The following is a 17746-nucleotide window of genomic DNA, read 5'->3' on the forward strand; positions in this document are numbered from 1 at the left end:
TTGTCCCCTGCCCACCGCTGTGAAGATTTTATTTAAAGCACAAACACTGCAGCTGTTTTCTCCACTAAAACACTTAGTCATCCCCTCTCAGCAGTTGGAAGGGTTCACCACTCACTTCTCCCCACAGGGTCCGCCAGGACCCAGTGACTCAGTCTCATCATGACTGACACAGTCAGCATTCGTACTTTCATTGTCACTTTGCACTCTGTCACTTTCCCGGCTCTGCTGGTATATAATGGGTTTTTTCATGACTTTAATTGCTCATCCTCAGTCTATAGCTCAGTGAAACCATAGCAGAGGTCATGTTACCAGGGCGCATGCAGAAGCCAAGTCAGAATGACTTGCTCAGGGTTGCCCAGCTCCAGGTTCCTGCAGATCAGGTCACACACCCACCAAGGTTCCTATACTCTCTTAAGACCCTCTTGTCCTTCCCCAAGGAGGAACCTCCTCTATATTTATCACCTACGAGTTTTCACTCACTTGTCACACTGGGAGAAATTACACTTCTCTGAATGATAAGCCTGGGCATCCATGTGCATTAAAACGAAGTGGAGGTCAGGGAGATGGCTGTGCATCGCTGAGGAGTATGCAAGACTGGGCTGGGCTGGGCTGAGCAGAGAGAGCAGAGCTCAGCTGCCAAATTCTACTTCAACAATGGCAGAACTACAGGGAATTTCTGTAGAATTAGATATATTGCTGGACGTGAATAATTAAGGATTCTGATGTGGTCAGGTAGATTAATGTCCCTCTGAAAGCTCTGGATCAATGTTGGAAGGGGAAAAATAAAAGACATGCATGATTTAACAAAACTATCAGAAACTTTGCTTGACATGATGACATTACTGATTTTTTTATGATCTTCTCAAATATACTCTATAGCCGTCATTACTTTAGTATCGTTAATAGCTCATCCTTCAAATGTCAGGCAAGAGACAAAGCTGAAAAATAGAAATGCTTAGGTCTGGAAAAAGTCCAGGGAGGAGGGGGAAACTCCAGGAGCATGAAGACCTTGGCTGCTTCTAGCTTCGTCCCAACTCCAGCCAAACTCTCTGTTGCTGTGGCTTCTCTCCCTTGGGCTCCTTTATTTGTGGTTCATAAAGATGGTGAAAGCTGGCCCATTCTGGACATCTGCTGCCTTGGCATTGGCCAGCTTTATGCATGGATGAAGTGGCCAGGATCCAGTGTGGGAGGACTTTGGGGTGCTCCAATAAGTCTATGCTAATAAATAAATACCTCCTGATGGTACCTGATCTCCAAGTGTTCATGATCAGCTTAAGCACCCTGTTGGGTTAAGTGCTGCCCTCTCACAGCAAGGTCACTTTTAAAATGTGGATGCCTCTGGAAGGAACAATACACTAGTAGTATTAGTAAGGAATGTTTACAAAGTGCTTACAATGTGCCAGGCACTATTCTAAGTATTTTATGTTCATTAGCTCATTTAATCCTCACAGCAACCAAGATTATTATTATTCCCAATTCTCTGTATAAGAAAACAGAGACAGAGGTACTAGGTAACTTGCTTGAGGTCATAACAGCTAGTAAGTACTAGAACTAGGATTCAAACCAGGTCTGATGCTAGTAAACTATATCTTTTCTCTCTCTCTCTCCATATATATATATATATAAGTGTGTGTGTGTGTATACACATATATTCTTTATATGTATATGTATGCCATATATATATATATGTGTATGTGTATATATATATATATATATATATATATATAAAATCTTGTTAATTTCCTGATGTATTAATTGAGTGGATTTCTCTGCAAAGTAGAAAGCACTCAGCTCTTCCAGAAGGAAGGGGAGCTCAGATGGCCAGGGGTGGGTGGTTGAGCTGTGAGGGGGTACAGAACGTGTTTTTAGACAGGGGTGCAGAATATGGTCCCTTTCTCTGACAATACCCAGACAGCTCCATCTCTTCTAAAAGATTCTGGGAGTGTTCCCTTTGTTGCCTTACTGGGTTCCATGTTGGGATGGAGCCTGCCTTTCACACTTTCCAGATGGCTCTGCATTCTGACTCTAGCATCTGGAAAGGCACGTCTCATGGATAACGGTTGGTAATAGAATTTAGAAGTTTAGGTTCTCCAAAGACTAGGGGAGACCAAAAAAGGTCAAAAGTCCAAATATTTAGACCTGAAAAGGACCTGCCACTAGGGAGCAAAGGTGGAGTGTGGTGGGGACAGAATCCTTAATGAGAGACAGCATGGAAAACAGTGCCCGCTGGAAATCAGAAACCCTGGGTTTGAGTAGATGATGTCGGACAAGCTTTCTCTCTAGACCTCAGTTTTTGCCTCATGAAATGAGAGTATGGCCATTGAGACCTCTGCCTGGCTTGTGTTCCTATGACACGGATCTTCCTGCCCCCAGCGCCACCAGGAACCTATGGCTGAGGTGCGGTGCTGTCCAAGGAAGGCAGGGTGGGAAGCAGTGTCCTCGGGCATCCGCTCCTCAGCACAACCTGTCGCACCCATGGAACGCTAAGTAGTTCCTCAAAGGACCCCAGTATCACATCCTCCTGGGGGCAAATTCAGAGACAGTCCTTAAGAGAAGGGATGGCTAATCTTACATTGAGTCAAAATACAGATTTGATTTACCAAGTCAGTACAGTTGCTCAGGGGAAAAAAACATCCTGAGTTGTTTGACTGATCTAATGTGTCTTCGATAGAAATGAGCAAGCTGGTTGCCCATATAGACACAGGCTGAGCCAGCAGAGGAGAGTTTGCTCAGCTGCCTGCAAAAGGGGCCAGATGCCTTCACAAATCACAGTGCACAAGCATGAGTTCATGCACACGTGCACACACACACACACACACACACACACACACATGGTCTCTCACTATTAAATTAACCAAGTTGGATCTCAGCTATGGGAAATCTGCAGTTTAACATTACATAAGTAATTAATAGCCAAGGTACTTAGTTCATTTTGCTTTTATTGGCTTTGCCATAGATACAGATTGGAAAGGAGTGTCCTTTCTTCCAGCCAGCGAGCTGTCTCCCTCCCACCCACCTCCTGAGGATGAATATGTTTCTATCTCATTTGCATCTGATTATTAGTGCATTGAAGCTACAGTCACGTAGATCCTCTTTATATTCACTGGAAATTAAGTTACAAAAGTTTTCCTACATTGTAATTTATGTTCTGGTTGGAGCCAATTGTTTTTTTGTATTCTGGCAAATATCACAGTATCTAAGACTTAATGAATTCATGAGCATTGATTCCTAGGGGGAGTAGCATGCAGAGTATATTGGAAAATACAGAAGCTCAGCCTAATGTCAAAATGTTTTATCTTCTCCCACTCAAGCCTTACACATACTTGGAAAACTCTTGTGGACTCCAGGCAGCTGATCTCTGCAGGCACCTGTCTAGACAGCCTAGTGAAGTGGAGTGTTCGAGGGGCACCTGCAGAAAGCTATGCCTTTTGAATGCATTAAGTGGTGGATACCATAGGGACTAGATATTTTATGTAATCTGGTATTTTAGGAAAAAATCAGGAATCAGTGTCAGCCCCCACACTGGCTATTCCTTAATTCCTCAAAGCTGGTACCGCTGCCTCCGCCAGTACCAGAAGTCACAGATTGACAGCCTCCTGATCTGTTTTATTTGGGTGATATATATATATATATATATATATATATATATATATATATATATATATATAGATGACATTTCTCTCTAATATATATATATATATATATATATATATATATATATATATAGCCAATATTTTACTATTTGGAGATGTCATAAAACAAAATCCAGATTTTGACTTCCTTCAAAAAATCTGAAGATCTGACGGCACTGAGTTGACATTCAACCTGACAGCAATTTAGGGATGTTGAGAAGTAGCTCCCTTTAATCAGGTCAGGGGGATACTCTGCAATTTTCCACAGTCCTCACCACTTCTGGATGGAGGCCCAACATGATTTGCCATTTTTTAAATCACACATATGCTCGTGTTTTTCTTGTGGGAGAGAAATATATCTCTCTACTACAAAATCTATTAAAAGTAGGAAAATAAAAATAGACCTGGAGACCTAATATTTCAATAAAAGAGAAGAACATATTTCTTAGAGCAGGTAAAACTATGTTTCTGCTTATTTTCTAAAGGGAGTGCTCTTACAGATTTTTCTTAAACCTGGCCTGCCTTACTCGATTTTGATACTTGCCTTTAACCTGGAGGCATTTGAATTTGAGACCCTTGACTCACATCTCAGCATTGGAGGTTTTTAGGAAAACCCCGACATGAAGCAGGCCCTTTCACCCTGACGTAGCTCCCCCATATGGGGGTGCTCAGTGTCAGACATCCTTTCAAACCCAGGGGCTGGGCCTTCCCATCCCTGGGCCCTCCCTCCCCTGATGCTCTGACAACTCCCACTTCCCTAAGTCCTGAAGCTCAATGCTGGGCATCAGCTTAAGAGCTGGGATCCTACTGTCTGTAGAGGGACCCTCCAGAGGTAACAACTTCTGGGCCTCATCCCCAAGTGTCTCGGTAACACCATTTGATTGGTATCCATCACAGTCTCCCTATTGAAGACGCCTGTGTGCCTATAACCAGGATCATTCCTGAGTTATATAGCCTGTCCAAACTCTAAGCCTGTACAACCCTCCACTCCCTACTTCTGCTGGGCATTACCCCAAAAAGCATGAGGGGATGAAATCCATTGGGAAAAGAAGGGCAGTGTCCTAGAGCTTGAAGAAAGTGTCACAATGAGTCACCTCAGATAAGAGAGGTAACAGGTGTGGGGCCTTTCACAGGTGGGCCGAGGAGCTCTGGCTCTGTCCACTGCCTGTCATCTCTTTTTGTTCATACAAACAACATGCATAAGCATTTCCAAAAAGACCATAGGCTGCCTTTGAACCTCAAGTTACAAGGCCCACCTGGTCAATAAGGCTCTTGTGCTAGAGAGATGGATGGAGTCCAGGACAGTTTCACATTTCACGAGACTCGGAGTGTTTATGAGGGACAAAAGTGCTGACAAGCATCTTCCCACTTTTATTTATTTATTTATTTTTTGCATCTTTCAAGGAGTTTGTGGATGAACTAAAGGGTGCGTGTTTAGACCCAAGATGACAGCCTTCCTCTGGGTGGCTGAGAGTCCGAACCTGAAGCCCAAAGAGAGGTGATCTCCTAGAAGGACAGGTATTCTCAGTTCCTGGGGATGCACACCTCCTTGCTGTGCTCTTGTTCTGTTCCCACCCAAACATCACAGCAGACACCAGCAGCAGCTGCCATGACTCCTGAAGAGGAGGCTGTGTGCCACACAGAGTCATCATAGGATATTCTGAGAAAGAAACCTGTCAAGGCATAATATTTCACTCATCTCAACTTGGAGCACTGTGGGAAGGAATCTGTGCTGTGAGTGAGCGTCCCTGCTTCTTCCTGTCTGGTACCATTTCATCAGGAGCAGCAATTCCAGAGACTAATCCTGGGGAAGTCTCAGTGTTGCAGGTATGTCTCCCACCTAGCAGGTGTGGCCTCCATCTGGCATTCCAGGTGAGGGTAAGCCATAGGACAATCCATTAAGTAGGTAGAGTTGGTATTGACAACTACATTCTGGCCAAGGATGGCTAATTCCTTCTACCCCAGAACATGAATCTAGACCCATACTAAGGGGAGTCCTGATCCTGGGTTAAGAGTCTACAGAATGGCTGTCCCACAATGCCAACTCTATTCTTGCTCCTGGCTGCCCACACTTCTTATCTGGGGCCTCTTACTCTCATCTCCTAATTTGGCTTGTTTGTTTTACTGATGTCTAACATTTGACCTTGTCTGTGTTAGCACCTTCATTTCTTTCCCTTATTGATTCCCCTGACATGTTTCTTTTTTTTAATTTTATATTGGAGCATAGTTGATTAACAATGTTGTGTTAGGTTCAGGTGTACAGCAAAATGATTCAGTTATACATATACATGTATCTATTCTTTTTCAAATTCTTTCCCCATTTAGGTTATCACAGAATATTGAGCTGAGTTCCCTGTGTTATGTTTCTTTTCACCTACCTGTCACAGACGTGAGCTGGTTTTAGCCAACAAGTTGAAAGTTAATATCCATTAGCTGTGTTTCCAGGAAGGCTATTGTATTGTATATGTACATAAACACAAATATGTACATGCACACATAGATACAATAACTGCCTCAGCTTGTAACAGAAAAGAACAAACCTGGCTCATTATTGGATCTCTTCCTTTAGCTATAACCCTTGTGCTCTGTTGCCTGCGCTTGGCCATGCTGGCTCTGCACTTTTGTAAAAGAATGTTGCCTGTAGCCTGAAATATACAGGATAGCCTATTCTCAAGGCTCTGACCTTTAAAGGCATAGCACTTTTCCAGTCATATAGAGATTAAAAAGTTGCAGAACAGAAAGTAATAATTATCTTATTTGAGGTTTATTGGAACATTGTAACCAGACTTATCTGGACAGCTGCAAGAACAAAGGATTCCTGATCCAAGAAGTTTGCAACAACCAGCCACACCTCCTCCCCTTTTCCTATAATGTAGAATTCTAACTCAGATAAGATGGTTTCTTGGGACACTAGTCCACCATTTTCTTGGTCTGCTGGCTTTCCAAATAAAGTTGCTATTCCTTGCCCTAACAACTGTTCTCTCAATTTATTGGCTTGTTGTGCAGTGAGCACTATAAGCTTGGACTTCGTAACAAGCTGACAAATACCTTTACCCTCACTCTTACACCTTCTTCCTGACCAGAATGGACAAGGTATGCCTAGGGATGTAGCATTCATGTGTGGCATTTGAAGAAAGTCCCATGAGAAGGATGGCAGGGCAGAATGATAAAAGGAGCCAGGTTCCTACTTGGCATTGTGGAGCTACTGAACACAACCTAGATTGCCATCCTAGACTTCTTGTCAGGTGAAAAAAATAGTCTCTATTTTGTTAAGCTACTGCTATTGGCTTTCTGTTACTTTCAGCTAAATTCAATCCTAATGAATACAGAAGTCCTATACCTTTGTTCCCAAGTTTTGTCAGAAACCTTACCTCAGGTGTCTAATACTATGGGCTGAACGGTGTCCCCCCACCCCAACCCCACCCGTCCAAACTCATATGTTGAAGTCCTAACCCCCAATAACTGAGAATGTGACTGTATTTGGACATAGGGTTTTTAAAGAGGTAATTAAATAAAAATGAAGTCATTAGAGTGGGCCCTAATCCACTATGACTGGTGTCCTTATGAAAAGGGGGAAACCTTGACGCAGACCTACACGCAAAGGGAAGATGATGTGAAGTGACAGGGAGAAGGACATCTACAAGCCAAGGAGAGAGGCTTGGCACAGATTCCTCCCTCGCAGCCCTCAGAAGAAACCAAACCTGCTGACACTTTGATCTTAGACTTCCAGCCTCCAGAGCTATGAGAAATAAATTTCTATTGTTGAAGTCACCCAGTCTGTGGTACTTGGTTATGGCAGCCCTAGCCAACTAACACACAAATCTATATTCCCTTTCCATGACATCGTGTCGTCTTTCAGTAAGGAGCTTAGCAGTTGGACCACTTGCATCTTCATCACCTGTAGTGCCAGTTAAAAATTGGGTGAGATTTAGGAATCTGTATTTTTACAAATTCCTCTGGTGATTCTTATGTGCATTATGGTTTGAGAACCAGTAGTTAAGTTCTTTACGGTCTTACAGAACAAAAATAAAATAGAAGAGAGGTAAACACTCCACTGACAGGCTGGGGAGAGAGAGTATTGAGGGCAGGCAGGGTAGACTGAAGTGAGACCAGGAGAGTGAGGTACCCCAGGGGAAGTGTATGAGTCAAGACCCTAAGGTGGGAAAGTAATAGGTGTGTTTGGGGGTTATAATAATAAGAATAAGAACCTCAACCAACATCTGTATAACAATTTGTAGCTTACACAGCAATTTTACTTTCAATATCTAGTATAATCCTCACTTTACAGGGGAGGTTAGGTAACCTGTAACCCTGTATGGAAGTGAATAATTTATCCTCCTACCACAAGTTAAGACACGAAGTCTAGATATTAGAAAGAGCATGTGCAAGTTGTCAAGATCTCCATGGTTTTCTTGGGCAACCAGGAAGCCCAGATGTGAGAGCCACCTCATCTAGTACCACAGTGCAGGAAGCTGTGTCCCCCTGGAGCACCACAGCTCTCTGCCTGCATCATCTATGAGCAGACGGGAGGAAGGAGAAGAGTGAAGGAATCAGAAAATGGTGCCTTGAGAGAGCCCTAGAGGGTAGAGGGAACATAGGACCAGGGAGGTTTTCTCCCTTCCATTTGTATATTTAGGACCCACTTTCAAAGGAGGGTCTCGGCTACTATGATGAAGTAGAGGTCATTAAGCAGGTAGTGCTGATGGGGAGAGATGGGGAGATAGCTCCAGGAGTTATCACTCATTCTATCTCACTAAGGAAGCTCTCTCTTCCTCCACTAACCTCACAGCAGCCCTCTTGGGATTTGTTGGGTAGGGAAAGACTTCAGCCTATAGATGAGCATCCTTCCTTGACATCTATATGCAGCAGTGAAAAGGCAGTTGGAGAGTGATGGCTGAGCATGAGCAGCCTAATCACTGCACCAAAGCCATGGCACTTAGGCAGGGTGGACCCCAGTACTGCTGGAGGACAGGTCTATCTGGCTTTCTATCTGTCTATCGATCTATTGGTCTCTCTCTCTCTCTCTCTCTCTCTCTCTCTCTCTCTCTATATATATATATATATATATATATATATCCTTGCCTCTTACCATATGTATTTAAGGCTGCTTATCAAATGCCCACAATATAAAAGAATGAAATAACTAGTCAAGGGAGCTATTGGATTAAGGAGACTATGAAAGGAAAATATGGGAGGAAAAGTAAAAGTAAGCATGCAGACCGCCAGGTGCAAACCATAAGATCTGTTGCAATAGACAGCTCCAAAGCCTGGCTGGGTTTCCCAACAGCTAAAATAAAGACAGGATAAAACGCAGTTATAAGAAGCAAACTGTCCTTAATGGTAATAAATAAATAAATAAATAAATAAATACATACATACATACATACATACATACCAGTTGTAAGCAGAACAGGTTTTCTTTTTTTTTTTCTTTCTTTCTTTCTTTTCTTTTTTTTTTTTGCGGTACGCGGGCCTCTCACTCTTGTGGCCTCTCCCGTTGTGGAGCACAGGCTCCGGACGCGCAGGCTCAGCAGCCATGACTCATGGGCCCAGCCGCTCCGCGGCATGTGGCATCTTCCTGGACCAGGGCACGAACCCGTGTCCCCTGCATCGGCAGGCAGACTCTCAACCACTACGCCACCAGGGAAGCCCCAGAACAGGTTTTCTTGGCTATGAGACCTGAGAGGAACATCTCCCATGGGTGTTCGTGAAGAAGACATCGTGTTGTAGAGGGAAACATTCTCAGCAATATCCCCAAAATGACATTTGCTGGACTATTAATCTGAGCCTCTCAATGACATAATGCTAAAGCACAGTACAGGAAACACAAAATGGTCTGGGTATGAAGCATTTTGATGGTGTTCTGAGCAAAAGCGAATATTTAGACTTCCTAGAACAGAGTCTTAAATGCGAGGGTGCACACATTTCTCATGTACCCTTTGAGAATCCATTGAAAATGTGTTCCCTGTATAGATAAATGCATATATGCATGAACTACAAAACTTTACATTTAATTTCACAAGGGGCTTACAGGCAGCTCACACTCCAATAGACTGTCCATGGACCATGAGTTAAGAGGTACTGAAAAATGAGAATTTCTTGCTCTTCCCACTGGAAAGGTGATGCTACAAAGGCCATCTGAAATGTTGCTGGATTTTGCAGGTAATCCTTAAAGAAAAGAAGCCCTTCTAAAAATCCGTACTACAATACATCATAGTTGAACTTCTTAAAACTAAGGACAAATCTTGAAAGCAGTGTGAGAGTAGCAGTCCCTTATCCAGAAAGGAAAACTGTATAAATGACATGAGATTTCTCATGAGGAAGAAGCCAAAAGAAAGCGGCACATTTTCAAGTGCTGGGAAAAAACAAAACAAAATTGTTAACGTAGAATCCCACATCCAGCAAAAATATTCTTCAGGAATTAAGAGAAATCAAGACAGTTTTACTTCTCAGATGAAGTAAAACTAAGAGAACTTGGTGCCAGTGGTTCTATCTTAAAATAATAGCCATGGAAAATTCTCTAAACAGAAAGGAAACAATGAAAAAGGAACAGAATATCAGGAAAAAAGGGCATGGTAAACAAAAATATGGATAAATTCAATAGGCTTTCCTTCTCCTCTTGAGTTTTCTAAACTCTTTCTAAACCGATAGTTGAATAAGCAATTATAGCACTGTCTGCTATAGTTCTACATGTATGTAGATAAAATACTTAATTATATTATTTAAAAAGGAGGTACAAGGATGTAAAAAGAGGTAAGGTTTCTTTATTTGAACTTCTAAAATGGCTATGCCAGTAGACTGTGATGTTATGTCTATATAACCTAATACCTGGGACAACCACTGAAAAGCCTACACAAAGAGATATATTTGAAACACTATGGATACATCACAGTGGAGTTCTAAAAATGTTCAAATAAGAAGAAGCCACAAAGAACAAAATAGAAATGCAAACAAAGAAAACATAATAAAATTGCAGGCTTAATCTCCAGCATACTAATAACTATACTGAATGTAAATGGTCTGAATATACCAATTAAAAGACAGAGATTGGCAAAGTGTATTAGAAATACAGCCCAGCTATATATTGTCTATAAAAACTCACCTCAAATATAACTACAAAAGACTGTTTTAAGTCCATTCAGGTTGCAAACAGAATGGACTAAAACAGAAATTTATTTCTCACAGTTCTGGAGGCTAAAGTCTGAGATCAGGGTGCCAGCAGGTCAGGTGAAGCCCCTCTTCTGGGTTGCAGAATTCTCACTGTATCCTGACATAGTGAAAGAGGCTAGGTAGCTCTGTGGAGTCTCTTTTATAAGAGCACTAATCCCTTTTATGAAGGATCCACACTCACAACCTGATCAACTTCCTAAGGCCTCACTTTTTAACACCATCACACTGGTCATTAGGATTCCAACATGAGAATTTGGGGGAACAGAAACATTCAGACCATAGCAAAGATGTACCAGTCCTACACATACATTTACCGAGAACAGAGCTGCAAGATATGTGAAGCAAAATCTGATACAACTGGAGGAGAAATAGACAAACCCACAATTATAGTTTGACATTTCAGTACTTCTCTCTCAACAACTGATAGAAAAACTAGGTAGAAAATCAGCAAGGATGGAAAAGAACTGAACAATACCATCAATCAACAAGATCTAATTGATAGTAATATAAAACACTTCACCCAACAACTGTGGAACTCACATTCTTTTCAAGTTCTTGTGATACATATATCAATATGGACCAAATCCTGGGCCATAAATCAAACTTCAAATTTAAAAGAATTGGAATCATAGAGACTGTGTTCTCCTACCATAATGTACCCAAACTAAAAATAAATAGCAAAAAGATGACCAGAAAATTTTCAAACACTTGGAAAATAAATAACATACTTCCTAATAACCATGGGTCAAAGAGGAAGTGTCAAAGGAAATTTAAAAATACAATAAACTGAATAAAAATCAAAATACAACATATCAAAATTTGTGTGACACAGCTAAAACAGTGCTGAGAGGAAAATTTATATCACTAAATACATACATTAAAAAAAAGAAAAGTCTCAAATCAATAATTTAAGCTCCCATCTTAAGAATATAGAAAAAGGAAAGCAAAATAAACCCAAAGCAAGCAGAAGGAAGAAAATAACAAAGAGTAGAAATCAATGAAATTAAAAACAGAAAAAAATAAAGAAAATCAATGAAACAAAGAGTTGATCCTCGGAAATTAGTAAATTGACAAATCTCTAGCAAGACTTAGTAAAAAAAAAAAAAAAAGGAGAATATTCAAAGTACTAATATCAGGAATTAAATATGGGATATCATTACAGGCCCTGTAGACACACACATTCAAAGTAATAATAAGGGAATTCTAAGAACAACTCTGCACACATCAATATGATAATTTAGATGAAATGGACTGTTTCCTCAAGAAACACAGACTACCATACAATATGAAATAGAATATTTAAATAGTCTATAACTATTAAGGGAATTAAATTCATAATTTAAAAACTCCTGAAAAAGAAATCTCCAGACCCAGATGGTTTTACTGGAGATTTCTACCAAGTGTATAAGGAATAATTAACATCAATTTAGTTCAAAAATAAAGAAGAGGAGGGAAGGCTTCTTCGTTCATTTTATTAAGCTAGTATTACATTGATACCAAAACCAGACAAAGAAAATATGAAAGAAAGAAAGAAAGAAGAAGAAAGAAAGAAAGAAAGAAAGAAGAAAGAAAGGAAAGAATGAGAGAGGGAATGAAGAAAACTACAGATTAATATCCTTAATAACTTAGATGCCAAATCCTTAACAAAATATTAGCATACATAATTCAGGAATACATAAAAAAGAATTATATGCCATGGCCAAGTAGGGTTTATTCCAGGGATGCAAGATTGGTTCAGTATTAAAAAATTAACCTTACTAATCATCTAAAGAAGAAAAATCACATAAATAGATGTAAGACAGGCATTTGGCAAAATTAAATGTCCATTTATAATAAAATCTCTCAGGAAATAGGAATTGAAGGAAACTTTCTCAACATTCATAGACAATATCTATGAAAACCTACAGGTGATGTTATATTAAATGTTGAAAGATGGAATGTTGTCTCACTAAGATGGTGAACAAAGCAAGGATGTTTACTGTTATCATTTTTATTCAACACAGCACTGGATATTCTAGCCATGTAACAAGGCAAGAAAAGGGAAGAAAAGATACATAGATCAGAAGAGAAGAAATAAAACTGGCCATATTTGCCTATGACATGATTGTCTACACAGTAAATCCCCAAGCTAACAAATAAAACAAGCAAACAAAAAAACTACAAAAAATACCTCACAGAACTAATAAGTGACTTCAGAAAAGTTTCAGGATGCAAGATGAACATACAAAAATTAATTGTATTTCTATATACTAGCAATAAAAACATGAATTCCAAAATTAAAAATACAATATAATTTAAAGTCACTCAAAAAACATGAAATGAGTGTAAATCCAGGAAAAAAATGTGTAGTACTTGTATGCAGAAAACTGCAAAATGCTAATGAAATACATTTTTAAAATTCCTAAATAAATGGAGAGACACAGTGTTTACGGATTGGAAGACTCCACATTGAAAAAATTCTCCCTGAATTAGTATAGAGGTTTAATACAATTCCTATTAAAACCCTAGGAAGATCTTTTTACAGTTATAAGTAAGGTTATTCTAAAATGTATATGGGAAGGCAAAAGAGCTACATTAGCTAAAACAATTTGGTAAAGAGAATAATACAGTGAGACGAATTGGTCGACTCAATTTGAAGACAATTATATAGCTATAGTACATCAAGACTGTGTGGATAGAGACAGATAAATAAATGAAACAGAAAAGAGAATGCAGAAATAGACCCACATAAATATAGCCAACTGACCTTTAACAGAGGCACAAAAGAAATTCAATGGAGGAATGATCACCTTTACAACAAACATTGCTGGAGCAGTTGGACACAGGCAAAAAAAAAAAAAGAACTTTGACCAAAGGTTCAAATCTTACACAAAAAATAATTTAAATGTATCATAGACTAAAATATGAAACAAAAACTATAAAACTTTTAGAAATTAAAATTTTAACATCTGTGAGATCTAAGTCTAGGCAAAATTCTTAGGCTTCACACCAAATGCACAATACATAAAAGGAAAAATTAGTAAACTGGATCTCATCAAAATGAAAAACTTTTCATCTGTAATAGACCCTGTTAAGAGAGTGAAAAGGTAAGTTATGTCAAATATGTCAATACTACCCAAAGTTATCTACAGATTTAATCCAATTCCTATCAAAAATCCTAGTGATACTCTTTAACAGAAATACGAAAAACTCATCTTAAAATTCATATGGAATTTCAAAGAACCTGAAGAGTCAAAACAATCCTGAAAAAGAAGAAAAAAGCTGGAGGTCTCAAACTTTCTGATTTCAAAACTTACTACAAAGCTAAGGTAATCAAAACAGTGTGGAACTGGCATAAAGATAGACATACTTACTTACAGGGTAGAATAGAGAGTACAGAAGTAAACCATTGCATATATGGTCAATGATGTTCAATAAGGGTGCCAAGCCCATTCAATGGGGAAAAGATAGCCTTTAACAAATGGTGCTGGGGAAACTGGGTATCCACACACAAAAGAATGAAGCTCAACCCTTATACAAAATTAACTCAATAGGATCCAGACCTAAATATAAGACTTAGAACTATAAAACTCTTGCAAGAAAACTCAAAACTTCATGACATTGGATTTGTTAATAATTTCTTGAATATGACACTAGAGACATAGAAAGAAAAAAGAAGAATAGACGAATTGGACTTCATGAAAATTTAAAAATTTTGTGCATCCAAAGACACTATTAAGAGGATAAAAAGACAACCCACAGAATGGGAGAAAATATTTGCAAATCATATATCCGATAAAAGATTAGTATCTAGAATATACAGAGAACTCTTAAAACTCAACAACAACAAAACCCCCACAAATAACCAATTCAAAACTGAGCAAAGAACTTGGATAGACATTTCTCCAAATGAAATATACAGATGGTCAATAAGCATATGAAGAGATGCTCAACATTACTAATCATTAGGGAAATGCAAATCAAAATTACAATAAGATACCACCTCACACCTATCAGGATGACTATAGTTAAAAAAGAAAGAAAATAATAAGTGTTGGAGAGTATGTGGAGAAATTGGAACACTTGTGCACTGCCGGTGGGAATATAAAATGGTACAGCTTCTGGAAAAAAAAACACTGTATGGCATTTCCTCAAAAAATTAAAAATAGAATTACTATATGAGTCAGCAATTCCACTGCTGGGAATATTCTCAAAATAATGGAAAGCAGGGTCTCAAGGAGACATTTGTACATCCATGTTCATAGCAGCATTATTCACAATAGCTAAAATGTGGAAGTGACCCAAGCGTCCATTCACTGGTAAATGGATAAACAAAATATGGTAAGTACAGAAAATGGAATATTAGTCAGCCTTATGAAGGAAGGAAATTTTGACATAGGTTACAACATGGTTAAACCCTGAGGACATTATGCTAAGTGAAATGCACAAGTCACAAAAAACACAAATACTGTATGATGCCACTTATGTGAGGCATTTAGACAGTCAAAACCATAGAGGCAGAAAGTAGAATAGTGGTTGCCAGGGGCTGGGGAGAGGGGAATAGTGAGTTATTATTTAATGGGTATAGAGTTTCAGTTTTGCAAGGTGAAAAGAGTTCTGGAGACAGATAGTTGTGATGGTTGCACAACAATGTTAAATGTACCCAATACCACTGAACTATACACTTAAAAATGATTAAGATAGGGCTTCCCTGGTGGCGCAGTGGTTGAGAGTCCGCCTGCCGATGCAGGGGATAAGATAATAAATTTTATATTATGTATATTTTACCACAAAAAAATTAGAGAAAAATTAACTCAAAATAGATCACAGACTTAAATGTAAAACTAAAATTATAAAACTTTTAGAAAAAATACAAAAATTTTGGTATCTAAGGCTAGGCAAAAGTTCTTAGGCTTGACACCAAATGCACAACACATGAAAGGGAAAATTAAAAAATTATACCTCATCAAGCTGAGAAACTTTTCTTCTTCATCATACCCTGTTAGGAGAATGGAAAGATAAGCTATAAAGTAGTCAAAAATATTTGCAAACTTCATATCCAACAATGAGGACTAGTACCTAGATTATATAAAGAATTATCAAAACTCAGTGGTAAAAAAAACAACCTAATTAGAAAATGGGCAAAGCACATGCAGAGACATTTCACTGAAGACAATTTGCAGGTGGCAAATAAGCACATATAAAGATATTCAACATTGTTGGTCATTAGGAAATGCAATTTTAAAACAATGATGAGATATTACTATACACATGTCAGAATCGTTAAAATGAAAAATAATGACAAACCAAATGTCGACGATTATGCAGAGAAACTGGATCACTCATACATTGCTGATGAGAAAGTAAAATGAGTGGAAGAGTCACTCTGGAAAGCAGTTTGGCAGTTTCTTAAAATAAAACCAAACATGCAACTACCATAGTCCTGGATATGTATCCTAGAGAAGTTAAAACTTATGTGGACACAAAAATCTGTACATGAATGTTTATAGCAGTTTTATTCATAAGAGTGAAAAACTGGGAACAGCCCAGGTTCTTTCAACATTATCATGGATACCACTCAGCGGTAAGAAGAAACCAACTCTCAATACACACAACAACCTGGATCAATCTCCAAAGAATTATGTGGATTGAAAAAACAAGTCAACTTCCAAAGGTTACATATTGGATTATTCCATTTATAGAATGTTCTTGAAAAAAATTATAGATATGGAGAATAGATCAGTGGTTGCCAGGGGTTAAGAGAGGGTCACTGGAAGGAAGTGACTGTGTTATAAAAAGGCAACATGAGGGATCCTTATGTGATGCAAATGTTCTGTACCTTTACTGTATCCATGTTAATATCCTGGTTGTGATATTATACCATAGCTATGTATGATATTACTATTTGAGGAAACTGGGTAGACAGTATAAAGGGATGCCTCTTTTTATTTAAAAAAAATTTCTTTTGCTATTGCATGTGACTCTACAATTAATTAAAAGTTTAACTTAAATCAATAGAAGAAATATGTCAAATCTGTTGTATAGGGCTTCCCTGGTGGCGCAGTGGTTGAGAGTCCGCCTGCCGATGCAGGGGATGCGGGTTCATAATGTGATGTTATCAGAAGAACCTGGGACTGGAGAGCAAGAGACATGGCTACAGATTCTTGCTTTGTCTATAAAGAGCTAATGTCATTTAAGACTTTCCTACACCTCAGTTTTCTCATCTGTTAAAGGAGGTACATATGTTAGATCATCTGTAAATGTTTTCCTATTTCATTAGAGCCATGTATATTATGGGATAGCAGAGGGTTGATAGAGGTTGAGCCCAAAGTGGCCAGAAGTGCCAAGTGTCTTATGGCAACTGCACCACCTCCCTTGTGAGCCATACATACTTTAGAGAGCAAGGAAGGACATTCCCACTGACTGAGCCCCTGAGATGGACCAAGTATGTGGTAGGCAGGCCACTGCCACATAAGTGTTATCACTCAGGTCAAGCAGCAATAATGAACACATTAATAGTTTTACTTCTGTTTTTCAGTGAGTAAACTAGGTCTTAGACTGTGTAATTTTGCAGTGAGTGTATGAGTTGGTAATTACAAAGTATGGATTAAAAACCCTATGTGCCACGTGCCAGCTGAATGGTAAATTACCTAATTTCTATAAGCCTTTGTTACCTTATTTGTAAAACAGAGTTAAAAATAGTTTATGTTTCTGATGAAGTTTAGTTGAGATTATGCATGTGAAGCCTTAATATAAAATCTAATATATGATGAACATTCCAAAATGTGTCAAGATGATCATCATCACAATCTCAGCTAACAAGTGGCAGAGCCAGAGTTCCAGCCTGGGACGTTCTGATGTAATGTTCACATTCTGATCTTCATTCCTGACAGCTAAATTCTCCCTCATCAACTCCTTGAAGCCCTTCCTGGTAGATGGGAAAGGGAGAAGGGAGAAAAGAGTTC

Source organism: Neophocaena asiaeorientalis, unplaced genomic scaffold, assembly GCF_003031525.2.
Source record: "Neophocaena asiaeorientalis asiaeorientalis breed wild unplaced genomic scaffold, Neophocaena_asiaeorientalis_V1.1 scaffold429, whole genome shotgun sequence".
NCBI classification, from domain to species: Eukaryota; Metazoa; Chordata; class Mammalia; order Artiodactyla; family Phocoenidae; genus Neophocaena; species Neophocaena asiaeorientalis.